Source organism: Chelonoidis abingdonii, chromosome 7 (genome assembly GCF_003597395.2).
Source record: "Chelonoidis abingdonii isolate Lonesome George chromosome 7, CheloAbing_2.0, whole genome shotgun sequence".
Lineage (NCBI taxonomy): Eukaryota > Metazoa > Chordata > Testudines > Testudinidae > Chelonoidis > Chelonoidis abingdonii.
This window is the reverse complement of record NC_133775.1, coordinates 16,205,365-16,225,460: the sequence shown is the minus strand read 5'-3', so window position 1 is coordinate 16,225,460 and position 20,096 is coordinate 16,205,365. Positions and strand designations below refer to the sequence as shown.

At 42.2% G+C, this 20,096-nt stretch overlaps 1 protein-coding gene across 3 annotated transcripts in view; it reads right to left on the bottom strand.

Moving 5' to 3' along the window:
- Positions 1–20,096, bottom strand: part of FGGY (FGGY carbohydrate kinase domain containing) — a 208,175-nt gene that overhangs the window by 132,608 nt on the left and 55,471 nt on the right. Inside the window, exon 1 of one of the 3 annotated variants that reach the window (XM_075067646.1) lies at positions 4,034–4,080. The exons of the other annotated variants lie outside the window; for them this stretch is intronic. The gene's annotated coding sequence lies outside the window, so the exon portion shown is untranslated. Of the gene's footprint in view, positions 1–4,033; positions 4,081–20,096 lie in introns of those variants that run through there. 3 annotated transcript variants of the gene reach the window in all.

The following is a 20,096-nucleotide window of genomic DNA, read 5'->3' as shown; positions in this document are numbered from 1 at the left end:
TGATGAAGGACTGAGATAAAAAGAATTGATACTGTTCATTGTGGTATATTCCTGTCACTTTTCTGACTGAGTGGTTAGAAGTATCAAGACTTGTGATCGCTGAAGATGGATGAACCAGATGAATAAAGTAAACACTCTCTCCTTCTTTCCAAACCATCATCCAGAACCAAGGAAGTTCAAGAAGTTCAGTTAATCTTCTGTAATGTAGTCAGCAGTCCCTTTATAACTGCATAATCCAGGTTTCTGGAGTCTTGGAATGGTCTCCCTAGATAGCACGGACTGCGTTTAGTCAGTCTGGGATAGACCTGCGCATGAAACTTGATTATCCTCAGGAATTTTCTAAACAAAATGAAGTGAAAATGTTCTATTATCAATTCTGAACAAAAATTGTGTGTTTGAAGTTTTGCCATCAGGAGAAACCAGAAAACTAACAAAAATCAACTTTTTCCTATGGAAAATTTCTATTTCAATAAAACCACATTTTTTAACAGGAAAATGTTACTCCTGAAAAATTTCTGCAAGCACTAGTCTGGGATCTACAAAGAACTCCAGGATCTCGTCTGTGTGCAACAGCTTCAAGAAAGAATCCTCTTTGTAGTCATTACAAAGCAGACTGACCTGTGAGGGGCCACACCATACATCCCTGTCCATTATTTTCTAACTTTCTGCTGAGCCCTGGCACATCCATGTTTTCATGAGGACTGAAAATGGATGTGCCAAAATACTGCTATTATTACAATTTCCAGCATGACCAGAAGCTGGAAGATCTGGAAATCTCACCGGCAGACTGTCCTCATCAGAGACCCATGCCGTTTCAGATAGCCTACAAGACGCCAAACTTTTGGGGTGGTTACCCACATGAACCTGAACTTCCAAACATTTTAAGATCCACCTATCACTAGTGTTTAGCTCTCATTGGCTTATACTCTTGAATAAAATCAGTCTGGGTCCCTCTGCAGATGCTTAGGGCCAGATTGTGCCTTGCCTCTGTGAGAGCATGTATGGAAGATGAAAAGCACAAGAAGCCGCCCATCCAATCTTCCCCCATACAAGGTCCTGCCACATTTGCAATCCTGTGATGTGCTGAGACCAGTGACTGCTCCCCACTAACACCCTCACTCCAAAGGGAGTGGAAGGAAGCACGGACATGACTCTCTAGTACTCCACACCAGTCATTTGAACTGGCCTCCCATGCATGCGAACGTATGCTACACTCAGTTGAAAGGGTGTAGCAACAGGTACATTCCTAGTGCATGCAGCGGTTCTTTGGGATGCACTTTGCTCCTTGGTGCTGCTTGAGGAGTAATGCAGAGCCATCCTACCCTATTCACAAGGGTGGTATCTAAAAGGTCAAGTCTGGCCCACTATGGACAATGATCTAGGGTTTGAGCATGTCATCCATGTGTGGCATTCCTGAGCTGGAGGACTTGTGGATCAGGCTTCTACTGTACCTCACATTCATCTCCAGCTCTAGATGAAATGTTAACATTTTGGATTGGAGAGAAAACTAGCATGCATGGAAAAATAACTGTCGGCATTAAATCCTAGCCCCCCATGAAGTCAGTGGAAGTTTTGCCACTGATTTTAATTGGACAAGGATCTCGTTCAATGGTCCTAACAGGTCAGAGATAAATTTAAAATTTATGCAAAAAGCGTATTCTGTAGGCATCAATTTCAGAGTAAGTATGTCACAACTGACAAGACTGACTGACTGGTTCAATATGCTCCCAAGGTCATAGCGGACATTTTATTAAAAAAAATACTGATAATTCTCTGTTGACTAACAATTTATATAAGGATGGCCCTTTGGTATCCCCAAAGCCTGGGTTTTATGCTGACATACAGAGCTAGACCCTAAGCTGATATAAATAGGCGTACCTCCACTGAAGTAATTGTAGCTACATTCATTTACACCTGCTGAGGATTTCATCTACAGTTCAATTGCTAGACTAGTTAGGGTAAGCTGCAGTTAGGTACCAATAGGTAGCGTGCAGTTGCACAGAGTGGCTTTCTGTGGTTTGCAGGCCAGAGTTTTTTAAAGCCACAAATCATCAAGAACAAAGAAAGCTGTGTGAGTTTGCAAAGAGAAAACCTGTGACAGTGGAGCGTGATTGATAACATCAAAAAATGTTTTCCCCATTAATTTTGCAAACTTGAAAATTAAATAAATTAATTCAAATTGAAACCCAGGACTTAGGCTCTGCTCAGCTGAACTTCTCCATGGTCTGACAGCTGTAAAAGTTATTAGTATCCCCCCAAATTATGCGACCCATAGTCTTAGTGCTTTCTACAGAAACAGGAACGGTACTGCTCTGATGCAGTCATAAAACTGATTGTGGTTTTTACAAAAATGCCCCGGACAGAACACTGAGATACAGCACATGTATCCCCTCCAGCAATACTTTGTATTCAAAAGTCCTGGGCGTTGGTGTTGTGGAAGCCTGAAGAGCAGCACAGGTTATCACAGGGCAACAAGAGAACACACAATTATATGCTTCTCTTTATGGCTATGGCTGTACATGTTAATTCATGCCCTTTCTGAAATGGAACCAAATTATTAGTGCTACGCACACTGACGTTTATACTTGACACAGCAATGTCTTTGCCTACACTATATACACCTCTACCCCGTTACAACGCCACCCGATATAACACGGTAAAACAGCACTCCGGAGGGGGAGGGGTTGCGCGCTCCGGCAGATCAAATCAAATTCGATTTAACACGGTTTCACCTATAACGCCAAAAGATTTTTTTGGCTCCCAAGGACAGTGTCCTATTGAGGTAGAGGTGTATTATGTTCTTTGTGGAGAGTGGGTAAAGGGGGTAAGTTTACCCTGAGGTGACATTTCTCAATCAGAAGCAGAGAAAATCTGGCACCTAGTCATTCAGCCTTAAAACAGTATCATACTGCTATAAAATGTATGAGATGCTGCCCATGCGGGACGTTTGGTGAAGAGAATCAAAGAACGAGTGGTGGGTTAAGTTCACAGCAGCGTAAGAAGAGTGTAAGAAGAGCTGCACCTGTTGTCACTCTGTTGCTACTCTAGATCTCCCAGGCAGATTAGTTTTAAACCACAGAGCCATACAAGGCTGGGTCCAATACATTTCACATAAGGCTATCTGCATTTTACTCATTTCACCTATTCAACAGCTCTTTAATTGTATTTATACAAACTGAAACATGGCTCTGTAAATACCATCAGCTACATCCGCTAAACTGCATAAATGCAAAATTTCTAATATTTAACATGTTACCAGGGGTTTTGCTTTTTTAAATTATCTCTGACCAAAAAAAAAAAAAAAAAGAAACCCCTGCTTGTCTGAACTCATTTTCTTAGCATAAATGTGACTTTAACTTGAAATGTGTTTTTTTTCTTTTGATATACACTAAATATATCAAACAGAAAAGACAGGTGGGGAAGACTGTTTGGGACAAATAGCAGACATATTCCAATTGTACGCTGCGGCCCTGTTCAAATCTTTGTAGCTCTTAAGGATTTAAACTTAGCCAATGAAAGTCAACATAGAAATTATTGTAATCAGTATTGGCACAGCCAATAGTTTTATGAATTCTCCTCCACATCATAGTTTTTATTTGCGTAACCTTTATATTTGCAGAATTAAAAAAAAATCACCCTAAGGTTTCAATTTTCTAAAAGTTAACTGCATAATAGCGCAGCAACATCAAAGTTTGCTCCCCAATTATAAGAATCCTTAGAAAATCTGGATGGCAAAAATGTAAGTATACTGTGGATTTCCTTCCATTTACGTATGCTGATTAACAACTCTATTCCTGTTTACACTGAGGTCATTGTGAATTTTGGGATAGACATAAGCTGCAGCAGGATTGGGACACAAGTCTCAAACTATTTCAAATGAACAGCTCTGGATTAAAGATGTGAGAATCTGGCAAAAGCTGCCAGTCCAGCTAGCTCACTAACATGCACAGTTTGTGAGATACTGTTCAGATAAATAAAATTTAATGAAGATTAATTCAATTTAATTAGACAATACAAGGCAACAATCTCTTACTCTTTCAGACCAATAGGTCTTTTTCTTTCTCCATGTTCTGTTTTTCTCTGTGATATGTTGGCAAATCAAAACCATGATGAAGTTCTGCATTTGACAGATTTCACAACCCTTCAGGCAAATATATTTTAAATGTTGGTTTGAGTTTCTACCACGCTCCTTTTTTCTCTATTTCTCTCTAATCTTGCTGACTCAGTAGACTTGCCTGGCCCTGAGAGATCACTTCACACTCAACAAAAACTAAATCTTGATGGGAATTGTGAACTTTTGTTTCACCAGCTGTGTTTGTCCCATATCTGGGAAAAGTCTGAAATCCCCCATTGAATTGGTGGCATGGCTTTTATTTAAAAATGTAAAGCAGTTTTTCCCCTTCGTCCCCATTAGAGTGCATTCAAGTTCATGAAGGGTTAAGCCTATTAGAGGCATAGCAACTACAGCACAATTCTTGAGGGGTTTATTTCACCACAACTCTGGTTTTGACTAACAGACAGAGGCATTCCATTAGTGTTTCCAAATCTCAGTTATCAAAGGAGTCAACGCCTTTGATAACTGTGGTTCATTAAGGGCTGAGTCCAATTTCCATTGAAGTAAATGAGGCATTTTTCTGGTGAATTCAATGGACACTAAATCAGGCCTTCTGGCTGTTCAGGAAAGTACACATTTCAACTCCCTGCACCACACAGTCCTGACATTTAACGGGAATCAGAAAATGAAACTTGTTTTAATGACCTAGAAATAAAACCTTTTATTTACAAGATTCAAACAGTAAGTTATTTCTGTGAAGGGAAAAAAAGAACTACTTCTAAACTGGGTGCCCTATTTACTTTTGATACTGCAGCTCTTGCAGAGTTTGCTTCTCTTTTATTTATTTATTTATTAATTATACTGACAGAATTTTCTAAGCAAATGTGCTGTTTACTTAAAAGGAAAGGATTTTATTGTCTGAATATGTTCCCATCTGCAATTTTCTACACCCACACACAAAATTAATCTTCTCTGATTGCAGCCACTCCCTGGCAAAGATCCATGTTATATTTAGCACTGGACACCACTTCAAAAATGGAAAGAGAACAGGATTGTTTTCAAAGGCTACATAACAAGATAAGGTTTAGAAAACACCACAATCCTTTGATCTTTGGTACCTTTCTAGTAGCCATTACCCCAAAGTTGGAAGTGACCTTTAATTACCATCACACCTGCCATACAACTCTATTAAAAAACAATTTAGAGGAAACACACAATTTCCAGAAATCCATTTACTAAATATCTGAATAGCATGTGTGCTGTACCTTGTGCTTCAGGGTATAAGACGCTCTCTAACTATTAGAGATCAGGATGATACTTCAGCAGGGCGGGGAATATTATCTCACATTTGCATACTGTGGGGGTTCTCATACCACCCTCTGAAGCATCTGGTGCTGGCCACTTTCAGGGACAGGATGCTAAACTAGACGGACCATGGGTATGGCAATTCCTATGTTCCTACCATAGAAATTGGACACAAGATTTTATGTTAAAGCAAGGAAGGCCCTGAGCCTGCCATTGGATTTGTACAGCCGTACCCTGACTTCAGTAAGACTTCATGCACAAAAACTTCAATGAGACTCCAAGGGGCTGTAAGGGTCCCACCACATGGACTCAGTTGCAGGCTTGGGATGGGAGGAGGAGTGTCTCGATATTTGTCATCTTCTATACACCTCACAGTACACATCTAACATACAGCATTGTACCTCGGGGAGAAGGGGTGCATCTTTGATAGATGATATATAGGGAAGAGAGGCTGTTGCTAGTTAAAAGCTATCAAATCTTTTCTGAGAAAAAAAAAAAAGTTCAACAGGGCAAATGCCAAACTACTCATACAACAAGAAAATAAGACACACTTCCATCGAGCCAAGAAGCTGTTTCCTTTGTCAGTTATAATGAGGGCTAATAAAAAAGTGTTTCTCTGTAGGGATAAGCTTTCAAAACACCAAAACAAACAAAAAAAACAGACAATTCTTCAGAGTTTTCCTAGAAAAAATTATGTCAGTCCTGAAGGGAAACACCCATCTCAAGTGCCAGATAAGTCAAAGTAACCCCTTGTGGATCTTCACTGATTTCAGTGCCATTGTACCCAAGACGAATTTCAGTCAGACCAGAAAATATAAAATAAATAAATAAATAATAATCTTTATTCACCTCCATAGCATGTCATGGAGCAAGGGGAAGCAGACATTAGTTTGGCTGCTTCTTGCTTACTATCGTTATTGCAGTACTGTATTACAGACAACCAGACAAAATTGCAGCCCCATTGTTTTAGGCCCTGTCCAAACGCATAATAAAAGTAGTCCCTGCCATGAGGAATTTACAGCCTAGACAGAAAATGCAGACCAAGCATGGAAGACAGGAAATACTATTGTCATTGAGAAGATGGAGAACTGAGACACAGAGAACTTAAGTAACTTGTCCAAAATCAAAGAGGAGGTCATCAACCTGGAGTTCCTGAGTCCCAGTCCAGTGCCTTAACCACAAGATCATTTTATGAGTTTATAAATCCAATGATACCACCATGATGCTGGACATGTTAAAAATGCCTATATAGGCAGATCAGGTTTAAACTTTAAAAGTTTTTAAAAAGTTAGTGAAACCTTTGAAAGGTCAAATACAATACTAAGCATTTATACATAAAATTATAGTACTTTTCCACTGTAGATTTTAAAAATGCCTTACTAGGGCAGTTAAGTACTATCATTCCCATTTTAGAAAAGGGGAACTGATACCATAGAGACGTTAAGGATCTTGCCTAAGATTACCCAGCAAACCAATGAAACATCTAGAAACAAAGTCCAGGTATCATGATTTCTACTCCAGTATCCTGTACACTGGACACTCTCTCTCAAACTGCCACTTCAGCAGCACTTCAGCTCAATCAATTCAGAAAAATGCGCTCTTTCAAGCTCAATATTTCATCTGTACCAGACTGGACTAAAAAGCCCAATATGCATTTTAATGAAAGGGTTCATTTAAAAAATATATTCCTCTTGTCACCATCTTTAGCCAGCTAAAACTAAACAATTAAAGCTGAAAATGTAGCCTCAGACAACTATAAAACTTCAATAAAGCTTAATTACTGGGCCAAATTCTCCCTTCTGTAACTACATTCATTTAAATTGAGGTCCCTCAAGGATGTATTTGGCTCTTCGTTTGGTGTAATTGCTTAACTTGATCTTGTCATTCATAACTCACTGAAGATAGTCTATCCTGTAAAGCTGTACACCAGAGCAAAAGCAGCAATGTTCCTTCCTCGTATCAAATGCTGGGAGGGGTCACTATGAGAGGCCGGGCAAATCTTTGGTTAGCAGATCACAGACCTGGGCAAAAATACCTGGGTTTACATTTCATTACACATTTAGTCCAAGGTTGTTAAAAGAGTCTCAGAGGACTAAAAGCCTGTTCAGAGAAACTAAGGCAAATTTTGAGCAAAATCCTCCTCCCCTCGTGAATTTATGGTGGTCAACCAACTATTATCATATGACAGCATGCAATTTATCCAATACATCAATACCAGCATGTCACTTCAAACATCGACCCATGTACAGCATAGAATGACCTGTGAATGTTTGACTACTGGTCCACGCATGGTCAGATGTATCCTTCCAACCGCTAGGTATGCTGTAATGAAGCTTTCACTGCTCCAGGAAGATCTGACACAGCCTACTGGGAGGTGGGGGAAGGTGAGAGGGGACCACAATGGCTTGAGCACACCCAGTAGAGTGGCCACGGCCAGTAGCTCCCTAAAACCTTCCACCCTCCACATAGAAGAGGACCGAGTAAGTACCATCACTTTTGCACAGGCAACATTCCTTAACAGAGCCTTGGAATCATTTTTAGACCCTCCTCACATTCTTAGCAGGGGTGACTTCTAATGGATCACTGTTGATGTACTCTGGGTGCTGGCTGTGTCTCCCTACCAGTGGCAGTGCTTGCTCTGACAGACACACTGCATGCTGAGGAGCAAGATTCCCCTCCACATAAGCCATGCCACTTCTCACTCTGTGGTTCTCGCTTAAAAATAAAAACAGAAACAATAAAACCTTTATCTGATTGGGCTTGACATGGTTCTTCCATGGCCAATATATCACTGGAGAACAAGTCTGTGCTGCCTCATCTGCCAGTGTAACAGCAATACAGAACTGCAGGTATCTTCTTACTCCCCAGAGCCATGACCTGAAAGCTATTATGTGGTTGCCAACATTTTAGATGTTGGTCCTTTTAGAGCACTCTTCAAAAAAAAAAAAAAAAAAAAAAAGACTGGTTCTTTTGCATTGTTCAATTTAGTAAACAAATATATAATCTTATTTTTAAAGAGAGTTTTGCTTAATATACATTAAAACCAAAAAAGGGAGCAGCCCTGAGCGCTAAACAAGAAAACTGACATTCTTCAGGATGTTGCAACACGCACAAGCTTGGCTGAGACATTGAAATTAACAGTGATAGATGGTGGGTTCCCCTGTCTGATTGCCTTAAGGCAATTCATACTCAGAGCTCATAAATTAAATGTTGACTGTAGCATTAGGTAAAGACATCGCAACCCCAACTCTATTACCACCATTCTAGAAGAAAGAAAAATTACTTATCTATTAATTAGAGGTCTCTGAATACATTCTCCACATAAATACACTTTTTATGCTACCAAGACTGAGGTAATCTAAAGTCATAATATTCAAAGGAGAACAATGTATATGTTCCAGAACAGCGAATTTATTCTGGCCCTGACTCAGCAAAGTACTTGAGTACATACCTAACTTGAATGGGATTTCTCCATGTGCTTAAAGTCAATGGGACTACTCACATGCTTAACCTTGGGCATATGCTCAATTGCCTTGCTGAATCAGAGCCTAGCTATCATGTAGCGGTAGCCAAACAAACCCTGAATAAATCCCGAATAGAAGCAGAGAAATTCCCATCAGCAGTGCATACATTTTAGAGAAAACAAGAAGGTTTTAATAACTCTATAAATTTTGTTGTGGATTGGCCCAGTCCTGCATTATTTATGTACACTAAAACACCTGAAAAGAAGTCTCAATCCTTACTCAGGCAAACATATGTCTCTCATGAAGTCAGTGGAAGTTTTATTTGAGTTAGGATGACAGGGTTTGGCCGATGAGAAATATCAAAGATGTGTATCAAAGGTTCCTGGAACATGAAGTGAGGGAGGTATTTTGTCTCTTCCTTTTGGAAACAACTAATTCAGTTGATGAATGTTCTTAAAAATCATAAGTACTCCTAAAACCCTCAAGATGCACTTGATAAAAACATCAAATGTTATACCCATTAGCTATTTTAAACAGCACTTTGGAATTTGAATGTACGACGGGAGGGAAAAAAAGAGTTTAAAAGTTCCAAGAAACACAAATCTATGCATAACTTGTTTTCAAGAAGTTTCACTGAATTGCTTCAGCTTTTCCTTCCTTTTTTTTCATCTCAAAGAACGCCTAGTCTAAGAATCTGAAAATGCAAGTCTTTGTCAGATTTCAGTCCTGGGAATCTGTTGCCTGTTTTAAAATTTTGATGTAAACATCTGAGGCTGTATAAACCAGTTTCTGGAACTACAGACTTGAAGTAACTGCTTACATCACAAAAAAAATTCTTCCAAGGCCCACTTCCATTAATGTGCTGAGGGCTTGGGTGAAAATCTCCTTTTGTATACTAAGCACAGCTCACTAGCTCCATTACTTCTCATTAGCAATAATTCTGTGGGCCACTGAGAAGTACTAATTTGGGGTAAAATTTGCCTCTGTTCAAAGGACAAGCACAAGCCTATGTACTCTTTAAGTCCCTTTTAAGCCCTCTTTTGAGGAATTAAAATAGGCTTGATGCACCAGGTTCTGGGCTGAATTTTACACTTTGTGAAATATAAGTACATGAAACAAACAATAAATTAAAAAAATATACATATCAAGGCCCCAGCCTCATAGAAATCACATAACATATTGTGTTCAACATGTGTAGGTTAGTTTAATGTATATAATCCATAACAGATGTCAATCCTGTAGAATGTATTTTGTAATACTAGGGTAGCCTAGTTTATATCTCCTTGGTATTACATTTAAGCTAAGAAGAGAGGAGACACCACACCTTTTGGGTGAATTATAAAGTGTGTGGATTAGTAAGGTCCTACTATACTATTTATACAAGTCATTATGTAAATCAATAGTACACCCCTGCTTGGTTTGCTGGATTTATTTCTCACCACTCAAATCAAAAAATAAATGGACCAAAACACAGCAGCAAAAGAAAGAGTACAGAAATGGGTGACAAAAGCCATTACAGGCACAGAGAGACTTCCATAGCATTCCATCATAGGAGAGATAATAAGAGCTATACAAAACGAAAGGTATCAAGACGACAAATCAGGTGCTCAAGTTTACCTTCTCTCATAATACAGGAGCAGGGGTACATTCAATGGAGCTCAAAGGCAATATATTGAGACCTGAGAAAAGGAAATAATCAATTTGTAGACCTCTCAGCCACAAGGTACCATTGAGGCGATGACCTTAGCAGAAACCAAAGAAGGATTAGAACACGTAAACATCCCCACTATAATAAGGCTAGGCTATATCTGCTGTGACAAAGTTCTTCCTCTACCTTGGTGGGTCCTGTGCTTATTGGTGGATTTGCTTGCCTCGCAGATTCACCCTGTGGGTTGGGAAACAGCCCAGAGACCTTCCCCTCTGGTAGAAGTCACAGTACAGGTCAATTCCTCCTGTGTTTCATCAGGAATTGGGAGGTTTGGGAGGGGAACCTGGGCCCACCCTCTACTCTGGGTTCCAGCCCAGGGCCCTGTGGACTGCAGCTGTCTAGAGTGCCTCCTGGTACAGTTGTGCAACAGCTATAATTCCCTGGGCTACTTCCCCATGGCCTCCTCCCAACCCCTTCTTTGTCCTCACCACCGGACCCTCCCCCTGATGTCTGATAACACTTGTACTTCTCAGTCCTCCAGCAGGATGCCTACTCACTCTCAGCTTCTTGTATGCCTCTTGCTCCCAGTTCCTCACACGCACTTCTGCTCCCTGGCTCCCTTTGACCTGACTGGAGTGAGCCCTTTTATAGCATCAGAGGGGCCTTAATTAGAGTCAGGTGCTTAACAGCCTCACCTGATTCTTAGCAGGTTAATTGGAGTCAGGTGTTCTCATTAGCCTGGAGCAGCACCTGCTCTGGTCACTAAGGGAACAGAAAACCGCTTATCCAGTGGCCAGTATATCTCCCTTCTACTACTCTGCTGGTCCCAACTGGTCTGGGTCTATCACACTATGCTAGCACTTTTGTTGGTATAACTTATGTCACTCAGGGGTGTGAAAACCCCGCACCGCTCTGAGCAACATAAATTACACCAACAGAAGCGCCAGAGTGGACAGCGCTCAGCTGGCAGCAGATGCTCTCCCACTGACATGGCTATTGCCGCTTGTTGGCGGTGGTTTCATTATGTTGACGGGAGAGCTCTCTCCCTTCACCACAGAACAGCTACACGAGCGATCTCACAGCCACAGAGCTGCATCCGCACAGCTGTGTCTCTGTACGCTCACTAGTAGGGAGGGATAGCTCAGTGGTTTGAGCATTGGCCTGCTAAACCCAGGTTGTGAGTTCAACCCTTGAAGGGGCCATTTAGGGATCTGGGGCAAAAATCTGTCCAGGGATTGGTCCTGCTTTGAGCAGGGGGTTGGACTACATGCCCTCTTGAGGTCCCTTCCAACCCTGATATTCTATGATTCTATAGTGCAGACATGGCCTAAAGAGGCTGTGGAATACAAACAGCTATAAACCAACCCTCAGCTGACTGGGGTTAGAAAGAAACACCCGTTACTGGAAGGTTAATTCAGCATTGTACATAATAGGATTTTTACACTTTCCTCTGGAGCAACCAGTACAGCTGCTGTTAGGTGAAAGATATTGGATGGGTGGGCCACTGGCTGCCCTGCTATAATAATTCCATGCATCTACCCACAGGTTCTCTGAAGAGTGGACATATGGAAGACACATTGTGGAATTAATTGTGTGTTTGAAGCTTGGTTAATGTGCAACACAATTATCAGAGTTTTTAATTTAATGTTGAAAACAACATAGTGGCTTAGGGCCATGAGCATACACTGTGCTCTCTGGCCTAAGCCTCCCAGGTGAGTTAAGTAATGCCTGAACTTGTCTCACACTAAATGCTGTCAGAGGCATGGTTGAACCAGAAGGGTGGAGTTCACCACTATTCTAACCTCTGGTGAACTCTTCAGTGCAGCTCTAATAACATCACTTAAGGCTTTTTCTTTCCCCTTCTTGAAACCTTAATTAAAATCAAGTAGTGAAAGAGCAAAGGAATGTGGCACTAACATTTATTTTAAATACCCTTTTCTCCTATTTAGCAAGGGAAAGAAAAGCCTTTAAACAAAAAATGTACAACATGAGAATTTCCACATATGCATTTGTGGAAGTTTGCCTGTAACTATGCAAGGTACTATGTAAGGGCTCCACCTTACAAACACATACGCACATGAGTACCTTCAACTGAGTAGTAGTCCCTTGACGTCAATAGAATCATTTATGTAAGGAATAGGGTGTCTAAGCAATTGCAGAGTGGGGCCAAGTCTTGCAAACCTAGGTCTTGCTCACCTCAGTAATCGACATTGAAGCTGATACGTCAATCTTTTACATACTTAAGCCATTTTCTTGAGTCCAACGTGGAAAGGGAGACTAGCACAGAAAGAAAGTTAGCACACTGATGCTCTAATATGGCTCTGGAGACTAACGGCCCATGCCTACTGCTGCAAGATGGAGATAGAAATCCTATGATCCTACTTTTATTGAATGAGTTTTCATGACCTGACTTACCATGGGTGGTAGGAGGGCGAGGAGGAGGGGCAGGCAGAAGGTTCATAACTCTACAGTGATCAGAAGTATGCAACTCTGAGTTACAACTAAAAATAAATAAATGAAAAGCCAATGCCGGTCTACAGCTAAAGCCAAAAATCTGATATTGGTGTGGAACCCATTAAGTACTCACTCTACAGACTTGATAATTTAAGAGAAATTTCCTGGGAGGAACAGGAGGTTGTAGAATCTAGGGGGAAACACTAGTAATCCCCCATGTCCTTAGGTAACCTGTTAGGTCACAAAGGTAGCTGGTCAGAATAGCCATTGTGAGCAAAACCATCAGAGAGTAACTTTCTCTTTTTGTGAATTTCTCATCAACTGATCCAAATTTCCATAACTAAAATTAGGGTGACGATATTTCTCTATGCTGAATATCGGATACCTGATAAAATTACTCGTATTCAAGCGAGTTCAGCAGCAATCAGAACTATGCAGTACAAACCTTCAAATTAACATCAAGTTGACTGAGCCTGCTAAAAAGAAATACTGTATAGTTGGATTATTTTTATTTACCTTCTTATCTTTAAGGCTTTAGAGTTCACATGGGCAGGGGTGACACACACAACTCTACCCCACCCCTCCACACACAGACAGGGGTAACATACCCACCCCTACCCCTCACCCCCCACACAGGCAAGGGTGAGACACACAGACTCCCATACACCTCTCTCACATGGGGAGGAAGGGGTTTGACCAACCGACTCGACCCTCCTTGCCTGATACTCTCCACCCTCCATGCCTAGCTGGCCTCCAGGACAGACCTGCTTCTCCTGGTACCTGGTGATGCGTCTTCCCGAGGCAACAAGTGTGTGGAGGGGCAACGCAGGGTCACATTTCCCCTCTCCCCAAATTTCTGCAAAAGTTCACAACAGAATGTGACCAGCAGCAACCTTGCGGGAGGGAAGGGATGGAAGCTGCTTCCAGCCATGGGGCGGGGGGAGAAAGAGTTCTGGCTGTGTCTGTACAGGGCTCATCTCTTCTCCGTCTCCTGCCCCACACCCTTCACGTGGCAGGAAGCAGCTTCTCCATTCTTGCCCGCAGAGTGTCAAAAGGCAGCTAACACCTCCAGGCTACTGCTGGCCACTGACAGAACCCAGCCACTTCCGGATACTGTGCAGGCAGGAAGGGATTAAGCCCTAAGGATGCATTGTGCACCAGGGCCAAGGGAACCTGACTGCAGGGGCTTCAGCAAACCCCGTCCAGAGATACAAACTTAGATACAAAATAAAAGCTGCAAACCAGCAAAGCACTTATGTGCGTGCTTTAATTTTAACAGTCAGGTGGCTCAGCAGGGGAGGGTATCTAGGGGACGCACGTCCACTGGGGGTAGGAGCAGGACCAGGCTGGAAATAGCTTCCCGCTCCAACTCCGGAGCTTAGCTGAGAGGCTTCCCTGTGCCAGTGCTATGCGGGCCTTTGGCACATGCAGGGCTCGGCTCCTCTTGGCCAGCGCCCTGGGCCGGAGGGTCTTGGACTCTGTCCCAGCCAAGCCAGAGACAGAGGGGGAAGGAAGGAGCCTGCCAGCCAGGTTGTTGGTAAGCTGAGTGCTGGCCCTGTGAATGGCTCTAACCTGGTCTACTATTACCTTATTTCATGAGCAACCTAATTTACCCTAAAAACTAAAAAGGAAGAACTTCATCAAGGAATGGGGTCATATTATCCAATATCAAATTGTTGAACTTGTAAAAAGACTATGGAAAGGGCACCAAAATGGAAATAAGACGACTGGGGTAGGTGGGTGGAGTTAAAATAAAAGTCCCCAGGAGCACATCATATATTCATAGTTCTTGAATCATTAAAGCTCTGCATGACAGCTGTCATCAGCCCTGGAATGGCAAACTGGCTCATTTTTAAGCAGGAGTCAAAGTGGTTAAGCCCTAGGACAAATAACTTGAAAATCTAGGCATAAGTCTGATCTCAGAAAGTTTAAAGGAATGCAGACTGCCCAAAAACACAGCAGCTGTTTGTTTTTTCTGCTACCTTTCCAAGGTTCATGTCTGGAGTGAGGAGAAACAGTTCTGAAAAAAAAGTTATGTGGAGTTCAGACTTTAAGAAAATAAAACATCAGACTAGCATCTCTTACAGAGATATTTTCAAAAAATCCTAAATTATTCAACTGTGTTAAATTTTTAGGTATGGCACAGAGGAACTGAGAGATGGATGGCTTAAGGCTTCGACATATTAAATACTTTCTGAATTAGTTTGCATTTTCAAAAGGTTGGCCCACTGAGGTTTCCTTGAGCAATATTCCTCCAAGAAAGGTTTCAGATTTAATAATATGAAATTACACTACTTACAATACACACACTTTAATAAACTGACAAGTTAAAGAGCCGAAGATGATGCCTTACAGAACTGCCTAGAGTAGTTTCTATCAATTTTGTGAATATCATATTCATAAGTTAATTTGTGTTGTGTCTACCTATGCTTTCACTTCTCTCTCTTTCTCTCCTCACCTCTCAACAATTCAGTATGAGTTAAACCAAATAAGCAAATTATTTCAGATAGGAGAACAACAGGAAATTAACATCGCTTGATATGTTCTTCAAAGTTTGCTTTTTCATATGAAGAGCTTTACTTTCATCCACATTTACGGGGACAAAACCTTGAATAAAGAAAACATTTTAAAGAGATACGAAGGGGGCAGTTTTGCAAACCCTTATTTACTGTTGTCAGTGAGACTCTTGCATTGAATAAAGGTTGGCAGTATTGGGGCCTATGCTATTATGAATGCTCAGAAATAACACTGCACTTCAAGACCCACTGTGAATTTCTAGGCCTGGATATATCAACTGTCCTTGCATTCAAAAGAAAGAGTTCCCTATAGACGCTGAGTGTGGAAAGCATCACAAGAACAGTGGCCTGAACTAAGTAGATTCTTATCTAGAGAGGTCTACAGCTGTAGCCAAATCTGCTGTTATCAGTTCAGTATGTAAAGCGGAGAATGATAAACAACTCCATTGTGCCTTTAAGGCACAGTCCTATGCTGGGGATATGGTGGATAAACACACCCCAGTAAAACCCAGGAAAGGTATCATGTTATAACGAGGGCAAGAGCGCATAGCAGCTATTCCATTCTGCACACTGCCAGTGCTGCTCTGTCCTGTGTGTGGGCAGACAGGGATGTCAGGCAGGAAGATGGCCACTAGCATGCCCAGACCCCCACCCCACCCTTCCTTGCCCACTGTGGAGAGGCTAGTACTGGCAGAAAGAGGCCACTGCTGGCAGAATCCCTACCCTGGTGCAATTCTTGTTTTGAGGACAGTGTAAAGACGACATTATGCCCAATCTCTCCATGGGAACTCCTGCCACCTTACAAAGGCAGGATATGTTCACACCAATTTTTTTATTACAGTAAGATCACATTACAGTGTTACTTTCCCCAAGAATCACTCACTAAATTAATTAAAAACTAGCAACCAGTGACAAATCAACTTCAAAAAGCCAGAGTGCAAGTTCAGGTTTATATAAAGGAATCCATCGTTTGGAATCTCAACCAATTACTTGTTCCTGCCAGAGTGGGATGGAAGTCACATGAGAACAGGCTTCCTCTTATGAGATTTCTGCTACTTCCTAACCCTTCTCATGTGGTATTACAGTAGCACTTCTTACAGACCCAGACTGAACCTGTAAAAGCAGAAAGTACACTGTAAAAGTGAAAATACCATGAGGGAAAAAAAAGTTTAGTTTTTTCAAACCTCAAAAGAAGTTCAGCTCAGCTCTGGTTAAAGTTTTGAGAGAAGGCTGGAGTTAGTTCTTGTTTCACCTGAATATGTTCACCCATTCCTTCTATAAAACCTATATCCTGATGAAAAGTATACGTGCCTTTTTCTAGTGACTGGGACATGCTCAAAGCTGAAGTCAGGCCTACTGGTCAAAGCTGGAGTCACAGACCAGATGCCAGAGCCCAGGGTCAGAGCTGAAGTTAGAGGTCAAGAATCAGAGCCAAGAGTCAGAACAGGCTGGGGCCAAAACAGGCACAGGGCTGAGAACAAGCAGGCATAGGAGCTATCACAGCCAGGGAACTGCTGCTGGCTTTAAGAGGGGATCAGCTGACTTGTTCCACCAATCAGACAGCCTACCACAGGCCAGCTGTGCTTGCTAGGTTGCCCAGAGACTAGCCCTGCTGCAGGCCCTCCTCCCTGACACCTTTATACCATATAGAAACGCAGGGCCGGTGCAACCATTTAGGCACCTAGTGGTTGGGGGCACCTAAAAGCCCGCTCAGGCAAGGAGGTGGAGTGGAGGTGAGCTGGAGGGAGGGGGGCAGGGAGGGCCGCCCACAGTAACTGGGGGGAGAGGTGCACAGGGGAACTGCTTCCCGCCCCAGATCACCTCTATTCTGCGTCCTCCGCTGAGCACACAGCCCCCGCTCTAAGTCTCCTCCAATTGGCGCCGCAAGCCTGGGAGGGGAGGAGAATTAGAGCAGTGCCGGCGTGCTCAGCGGAGGAGGCAGAGCCAAAGTGAGCTGGGGCGGGCTCCTCAGGCGGGGTTAGCTGCTGCGGGGGGGCAGGGTTAGCTGGGTGGGAGGGTGGTGCAAGGTGGAAGTTTTGCCTAGGGCCTTAAAAGCCCTATCTTGGGGAGGGCTCCTCAGGCACAGGCAATGCACAAACAGCCGTAAGGCTGCCTCCCCTGTATACCATCACAAGAGCAACGTAGGGGGCATGGCAGAGATAAGACGGGTATGTCAGGGGCGGAGCCACAGCATGCAGCACCACAGAGATTCCAAGCAATGCTGCAGCCTGTAGGCAGCCTGGGGTCTCTGCCCCCAAAGGGGAGGGCACCAGGGTGGCTTTAAAGCTTCAGAGAGCCAGCACCAAAACTCACCCCTTATCTTTAACATGAAACTAAAATCCATGGTGATAAGCTGAGCCTCTGAACATCTCGCACCCAGAAGAATGTAGTCCCTTCGGTAGACAGTGCATGTGACACTAATGAACACAACTTTTATTCTTTACTGCCTTGCCCTGCTACCTTCACTGTTCCCCAGGGGCTGACTTAAGAGAAGCAGATGGACTTTACAATTAAAATGTAATTGCATGCAGCAGGTAATAAAAAATAAACACTCAGGGAACTTCTTTGATTCCACAGGCACAAATAAACTTTACCCTGCTGAAAAATGAATTACAACCTTTCATCTAACGAGCAGCTTAATGGAATGGCATCGGAATAAAGGAGAGAAAAAAGCCAATCCTCAATGATTTCACAGAACACATTATATACTTATATAATGCTGGTCTCACTATCTGGGAGCATCAATTTCCAACATACAGTAAAAGCATACAGAATCATAATGTAAGTAGAGGCTATAGTCAGGCACTTACAGCAAATCAATAACCATATTTTACTTAGACTTCAGGTGGCAGATGGTGTACCACAATCAAGAAATGACAGAACATATAAGTTGAAATGTCTGTGTTCGTTAGATGCATTCTTGAAAGCATTGTGCCCTTGATCTATGACGACTTTTACAGGCAGATGACAGGTCAACCATAAAAGTATGTTATTTTAAAGGTCACAGCACTGGCAAAACTGCTATCACTATTGTGGGCAAGGAAGGCTCTGCCTTTGAAGTTTGAGCTGTTAGGATAAAAGGCTCCTCTATGGACAAAGTGAATGCAAAAATAAATAAGCAAAAGAATAATGTAATTTTAAAGGGATAGCATAAGTTAACCCCTACATCGCCAACGTAGTCAAAGGTATGATCAGAATTTCCAGTAAAAGTTACTAAAATTAACAGATTTGGACAGCTAGCCACTGAAAATAACACAGAACATTTATAAAACTGCATCCTAGGACAAGAGTATTGTTACAACCATGCTGTGTTACAATAAAAAAAAAACAGGAGGGAAGACTGGTACTGAAAGCATAGGTTTGGGAGTCAGGAGGAGTAGGCCATAATCCAGGCTCTGACACAGACTTGCTTTGTGAAGTAAGACAAGCCACACAGGCTGGAATTTTCAAAAATACCTACATGAGCTAGGTATCCAATTCCCATTGAAAGTCAATGAGACTTAGATGCCCAACTCCTTTAGGTATTTTTGAAAATCTCACCTTTAAAACATTGCCTTGGTTTCCCCAACTGTAAAATCAGGGTAATTCCGCTCTACTCAGACACATATTTTAAGGCTTAATTCACTGAGGCTTCCTCATATGCAAGGTACTGTTCTATAGAAGGGAACACTTTAAAAACAACAAACAACAACAAAAGGAATCTCCCACTTTTAGATTTATTTGGAATTTATGGCCACGTGGTAATTAATGCAAGCATGCTGTAATCCTTTAAGCATTGCTTCCAAGCGCGCGCGCGCACACACACACTTTGAAACAGACAGACAGATAGATATTCACACACACACAACTTGCATACTACATAATATCTTTTGGTTTTATTGATGGGAACTCTTTTGGCATCTGGATTACGGTACTCAAAAGCCAGTGTTTGGGAATTTACTGAGTAGTTGCATTATATGCATATATATACAATAAATATATTATTATTGCTGAAAAGGCCCTAAGAGAAATATAAGCAAAGTTGCTTTCTATTCTATTTTAAATCTAGACAAAAATAGCTGCCATAACACCAGTTACTTCTGCTCTTGTTGACTGGAGAGGAGAGCTCACAAATGGAGATGGGTTTGTGCAGATTATCCACCCACAGTGTTTTACACAAACAGGAGTTCAGAGAAGATGCCATGGAACTGTGATGGCAAAGGGCTTTGTACAGTATATGAGCCCTGACGGCGTTCTCAGGTGATACCGCAATAGAGATCAGTAACAGAAATAATAACCATGTGATCTCCACACCCTGCCCCATGTCCTAAGGGAGCCAAGGTGCCAGGGGAGAGAGGGGAGAGCGCTGTGAAAACACAATCCCTCAGCTGGGTTGGGTCTACCGTTCCCTGCCAGTTCCCAGGATCTGTGGGGTTTGCCCACCACCAGTTCCTTAACAGAACCCCAATCCCACTCCCACGAGTTAGAAACTCAGTAAAGTGAATATCAGCGTTTCCTGGTCTCCTTCTGTCATAAATGGATAGGTAAGGTAAGGGTTAAGTTTCTTTTACCTGAAAAGGGTAACCGAACACCTGACCAGAGGACCAATCAGAGAACTGGATTGTTTAAAGTCAGGGGCGGGAATTTGTATACTCGGGGTCTTTGTTGTTTTCTTA